The following is a 6,389-nucleotide window of genomic DNA, read 5'->3' on the forward strand; positions in this document are numbered from 1 at the left end:
CCTGCTATCAAAACATCAATCTTCATCTCTTCAGAATCGATTACACTTCCGATCGTTTTGTCAGGATGCGCACATTTTTTCCCTGATGATTGGATTCTCTTGGTCCTGCCGGGTGATGTTGCGAAAGATCAACTTCTCGGAGGAGAAGTATGCACAATGAAGAGGATCCACGAAGGAGGGCGAGGAGAATCCTCGAATTCAATGCCCGGATACACGGCATGCTGATGATTACACCTGGGGCCTCCTCCTCTTCTCCCACGTACTTGAGCCGATGTTTGATGCGTTGAAAATCATCTCCCTCCGTCCTCCTCGTGTGCTAAATAAGACCCCGGAGAGATAATGCGTCGTCTTCCCCATTGTCTCGTGCGTTTTGTAATTTGTCAGGTGCATCGCGTTGCACCCATCTGACGAGAGAGAAGAATTCTTATGTTAATCTTTGAACTGGATGTTCGACAATTAGGAAATTGAATGCTAATTTAGCAAAAAGCGTTGAATACCAACGAGCTTCAGCTGTAAATTAAATTTCCAATACTTTAGAAGAAAGCTGCTCGGTTTCATTTGAATCCAGACGGTCAATAAACGTGGCGATCGTAAAGTTTAAAAGGAATCCTTCCTTTTTCTTATACGCTGTTGCTTCAAAGCGAGAAGCAACGAAATGAGATTCATTCCTTTCGTCTGGAAGATTTTGTCATTCTCGTTTCTACAGCCATGAACGTGCACACGTGACCATATTAAACCGAGCAACGTGAACGTGTACACGTCGAAAAAGCGAACGCAAGTATACGTGCAGAGTTCTAGCAGATTTTTCTGCATGGTAGCAGTGAAAGGGAAAGATACTGGTAGCTCGACAGGCCTAGATAACCGAGATCAATGCGCACAGCTCCTTTACATTCAACAAAGTTCAAGACACTGTTGATTCATCTGAAATTATATTCACTTTGTTCAACAGTATTGTAAGTCTACGCGATTCAGATACTTGATCATTACCATATTTTCTTCAACATCCTGTACGTTCGTTCCTGCCACGAAAAGTCTGGATTATCCCATGGTGGTTCAATGAAAATTGCGCAACCGTCAGACGAGTCTGGTGTCGTAAACCACGGAAAGGTCCTTCATCAATTGCCGCAATCCTTCCTGCTTGCTCGTTTCCGTTCGTGTCACGATGCACTTTATGAAACCTCGATTTTCTTTCTTTACAGGCGGCCATCGTCGGAACTGTAAGAAAGGGAACACAATTTGCTAGTACTTTAGGTAGAAAACGTGAGAGGAGCAATGAAATTACGAAGGATCCTCGCTGGAAGGCGCACGTCATCAGCAGAGAATTCTCAAAAGACCACTCCAATCTCCTCTTTCCTTTTAAAATACTTTTGCCTCGAGGTTGAAAGGGTGCAACGCGAATTAATATCACGTACTCCTCTAAGTGTATAATTATATGGTTGCAGAGAGTAATTTCAACAGCAATCTTTACACCACAAGGCACGTTCTCTTTAGACTCAGACCTGAGCCCATCAAGAGCTGCACTTATCAACACCATTCTCTTTGTAATTGTTTTAGTTAATTTAAGTTAAATTCAATTAATTGTACATATACTATATCAAATTAGACATTGAATATTATTCAAAGACAAAACGATCGTGGCAAAGAAGAATGTTAATTCGCTCAATTATCATGGATTGCGAAAGTGTCTCGTGCAATCAAGTCATTGTTTTCTTGATCGTGTTACAGAGATTGCTCTTGACAATTACAAGAACAAAGATCACAAAGCCTATCTCTGAATCTAATAGATTCAGATTCGAGCGGGATAATCGCGTTAAATGAAGCGCCTGATTTACAATCGCGTTACAACGAGCAGCGTCGCTAATTTAGACTAATTATCGTTCGTGATGAGTTTTTAACAGGTGTTCGTGACGGTAATAACGAACACCTCTCCGCGTGAACGTTCTTTATTAAAATTCACTTGAATTCTGGGCACGTGGCATTGTTCGATCCTTATTTATTGAAACATATAAAGTAAAATGTTTTTGATTAATGCCGCTCTTAAGTTTATGATTCACGGTTTTAGAATCAATGGCTGGTACTTATCAATTGATAAATTTCCTCGCTAAGAATGAACCCGAAGGAGCACAATGATTCACGGTGAAAGACGTGTACTTTCTAAAACTGATACTTCTCAATTACTATCCAAGGCTGCCTTCGCATCACGTTGCATTCCGCAATTCGATTCCCCGTGACATTCAGGCCTCCGAGGATGATTTAACAAAGGAACGATGATCGATGTTATTCTTACTCGTCTGTTTAGCTAAAGCGTAGGCGTCAGGATTCACAAGATGAAGTTATGAATAGAGAGCAAGAGAAAGAATCAGGAAGAGCCGGAGTATGGTAGTCGTGCAAGGTAAGGCCAGCCTGCCGTGGATGAGCAATGAACTTGACCGGAAGTGGGTCAGGGTAAATCTTTCTCGATGAGCATCCTTCGCAGCGCCGTAATCCTTCGAGTATGACCAATAAACGGTTTAACGAGCAGGTGGCAAGCTATTTGACCGGTTCGGCTCGTTAAGATCGTATAAAAGACCCTCGCCTGAAAACGAAATTTCGTGACATTAGTAGCTGGTAACAACTGTTTAATTATTGTTAAATACTTTGGATATTTTACTTCAGATACTACTTTAGTACTTTGCAGGGCGTTTTACAAGCTTTAATGTTAATTTCATAAATTTTATTTCAGGTACTCACCTCGGACCCCCGAAATATTAGGGTCGGCTTTGCTTTTGATAGTGTAGAGATTTTAGATACTCAACTACTCAGACGCTCATCAAACGTAAAGTAGAGTAATAGAATGAATCAAATCTATTCGGTATCGTAAAAAGAATGATCCACTTTTCACGATACTTTTCTCCAGTTCGACACACGAAAGTCTCGAAACATGAACTTTCATCCAATGTTTCTTATACAATTACAGGAGCTGATTTCGCACACGCAAGAACGCCTCGACGCGTGATGGAAAGTAAGGAGGATCCTTGTTTGAATTGCGAGAAAAGTGTAACATTTTCAAAATGTTGCTTACATTAAATTATCTTTAAGAGATTCTAGACGAGAGATCGCGTTCACCGCGAAAGCAATAAAACCGTGTTACATTTTACTGACGCGTTTAACTTGCTATCGCCAGCCAGCGTACGTATTATAAGTTAAATGAAATTTGCACGTATACCTGGAAGACAGTTCAGAGAGCAAATTATAAGGTCCCGTGGGAAACTCGGCTCGGGAAAAAGAACACGGGTCTCTGATAAAGGTCAACCGTACAACAATGCTATATCGCAGCTCTGCATCCGTATGCAATCGATCTACCCGCTGCGCCCTTTTTCCAGTAAAAGTTCACTGGCTGGCCAGCTGGTGGAAGGTAAATTTGTATGAAAAGTGGATCGCGTTACATGGAACCTCCCACTTGGAATTTTAATTCAACTTGCATCACATACGTTTTACGTGTTCAGTTGATCAGCTACTTGGCTATTCATGGTACTATGGGATCAAAAGATCCAAAGTATTTGGTACCAGAGGATTCAAAATATTTAAGACCAGATCCAGAGTACTTAAATAGTCAAGGCTAAGAAATCTGAGCTATCCGAGTAGTGAATAGACCAAAGAGACCAAGTTGTTTGAATAGACAGCAATTGATTTGATTAAATTGCCTCCCAAGTACCTTTCATTCTATATAAAGTTTCTTTCGCACGAGTTTTCCGTCAAGATTCCAGTCACGGGGCGATTACACTGCATTCAAAACATTATTCAATCCTCTCCAAACAGCCTAATACTTGTACGCCACCGTTTGCATGTCGCTCACGTTCCATCGCTTTGAATGATGCTTGATTGTACAGTGTTGGATCCGCAAACGACTTGATCTGCATCATCGATTCTTTCAATTCTTCCAAAGTGTTATTCTTCAAAATTGCATAAATTCCTGTAATCCAAACGTTTAATTAATAAACAGATTTGTCATTTTTATATTAGAAAAAGAGGTATTGTCTGGCGGTGCAAACGAATTCGAACGAAAGTAATGGGAACTTTCTTTGACGTTCCCGGTAGCCCATCCTCGTTGATTGTAGCGAGAAGCCCCGCTAATGGGGCCGTTAATTCACCTTATCGAGCCTTTGCAGCACGTCATCGCCGAAACGTGGCTGGTATCGAGGTCACGGCCAATGGTGAAAGTTTTCTAATAGTTTCCGTGGCTCGCCTGTTTGCCCGTTGGAACGTGTAAAAATCCCGAAACGGGTTCTCCAGTGTGTACAAAGGTAAGCACAAGCTGGTGCAGTGGAATCTTACTTTCACGTTCGCGTTACAACTAGACCCTGCCCATTCGACCAGGTCTCTTTCTATCTTTCCATGAATCTTGACGGAAATTGGAAAAACGAAACAATCAACGCGGCTAATGATAAGTCTCCGTTAATAGCAGATGAAGACAGCTCGATTTACCGCATAGAAGGAAAGTGAAATCTGATGCTGTGTAAGAGCCTCCTGATAGGATATCTTCAATTACTCCCGGTTGCAAAGTTGACTTACAGCGAAAGCCTCTTCAGAGATTTCATTTCTTAATCTTTGTCGAGCGATTGCAGGATTTCGCAATTTATTTCGAAGAACATTGTGGCATAGTTGCATTTGTCTTCGATAACTTCACCACTAATTGGATATAATCAGGAGCTCTGACGCAATCTGTCGATAAAGATACTTACAATTAGTGAAATGTTAAAAATGTTTCATCGTAGATGGTATAAAAATAAAATATAAATGTTTCAGCGAATACCGTGACACGAAGCAATTAATTAAGGAGATGCCAGGAAAGAATGCGATCAGGCAGGACGGATTGCTCGCGGGAGAGCGAACAAATTAGAAAATCACGATTACGAGGTCAGGCGGTATCGGTTGAAAGGAATGGTACCCGATTTGTCGCGACACGTCCCGGCTGAATCCGGATCCGTGGAATCATGAAAACTGGATCGACCGGCTGCGGTCAACGCGAGTTGCTCTCGTAACTTTCCATCGGTGTGGCTATATGAAAATTTCCGGCAAACAGGGCCAGAACCGTCCGGAAATAAAAATTTACCAATTCTGGTTCTCCGAAATACGACACGAAATATTTCTTCCTGTCGTGAAAGTTCCTTTCGATCCTCGCAACTCTAGCCAGCTCGAAATACCTCTACAAAAAAAAAGAAAGAAACAAAAATGAAATATTCATGTACGTTCTGGTAAATTGAACGGAATATGCTTGGAAATGAAATATTCAGCGAAAGAGAAATTATGTAATTTTGTAGAAAATACCGGTTATTCTAATAGCGGTGATCTTTTTATTCTTAGATTCATTATTAGAATAATTACCTAAAAGATATTCTTTAAATATCAGGAATATTTCAGATGATAATTGAGATGAAGAGATTGCTGGATGTTCGAGTGGTACCAAAATCTCAGAGTAGATCTCGACCTCGACTTTCACCCTCGCGCAAGGTCTAGGACACTCAAGTAAGTCGAATCATCTTCCTGTGAATGAAGAATCTTTCTGACATAAAGAAACTGGTTTGATAGGTCATTGGAGTTCTTTAACATCAGAGATGCTGAGATTTGACCCACTGTCATATGAGTTTTCTAATGTTTATTTACACATTAAAAACACACGGAAAAATTGATTTTTATGGAATATTCTAATTAGTTCCTATTAGCATAGTCCAATCACAGAAACATCATTGATGTATTTTAATATAATATTTCAATTTCCATATTTAAATTTTCAGAATCTTGTAACTACAACGGTTACGTTATTACTATTCAGTAATATCATTGAAATGCAGATGAAATGAAGTTGAACAAATAAGGTAGAAGATGAACGAGAATACATTACGTGAAAGTAAATCGTCATCGATTCACGATCATCAATCATTGCGTAAAGAAATCCATCACAGATCATTTACTTATTACATATCATTCTGATTTCTCTGCTTCCTGCTAACTGAAACGAGGTCCTTCGTCCAGCGTAACAACTTTTTCCGTTTTCTTTTTCTCGGCATTGACGAAAGACAGACGAATGGGGTCAAATCCTGTCGATTTTTTCTTACAACAAAGGAAATTGCGCTATATCGAACTCCGTGTGCGTCACAGCGTGTTAAAAGTATTAAAATAATGAAAAATGGGATATAAATATGAATCAGCATCCCGTGGGTCTTGAATTCTGCATCGCGGTTTCACTTTCACCGTTTCAAACGGCATGCTGTAATTTCGACTCAGGATGCATGTGTTTTCTCCTTTGTTTAAAAAATAATCTTCAATATGAAACCAGATGGAATGTCAAATTTCAATAATTGGAGAACGTTACAAACTTTTCATAATACCTGTAAAAAAAGGAACACAAT

The 6,389-nt window shown here is 40.1% G+C and overlaps 1 long non-coding RNA gene across 1 annotated transcript; it reads right to left on the bottom strand.

Annotated features, from left to right (window-relative positions):
• Positions 1-7: 7 nt before the first annotated feature.
• Positions 8-4,743, bottom strand: LOC114871023. Its single transcript, XR_003788457.2, has 7 exons — positions 4,465-4,743; positions 4,131-4,380; positions 3,695-3,952; positions 2,288-2,575; positions 988-1,215; positions 502-921; positions 8-404 (listed from the first exon to the last, which is right to left on the bottom strand). It is a non-coding gene; the product is annotated as an uncharacterized LOC114871023 (long non-coding RNA).
• Positions 4,744-6,389: the final 1,646 nt, after the last annotated feature.

This window comes from Osmia bicornis, chromosome 5, assembly GCF_907164935.1.
Source record: "Osmia bicornis bicornis chromosome 5, iOsmBic2.1, whole genome shotgun sequence".
Lineage (NCBI taxonomy): Eukaryota > Metazoa > Arthropoda > Insecta > Hymenoptera > Megachilidae > Osmia > Osmia bicornis.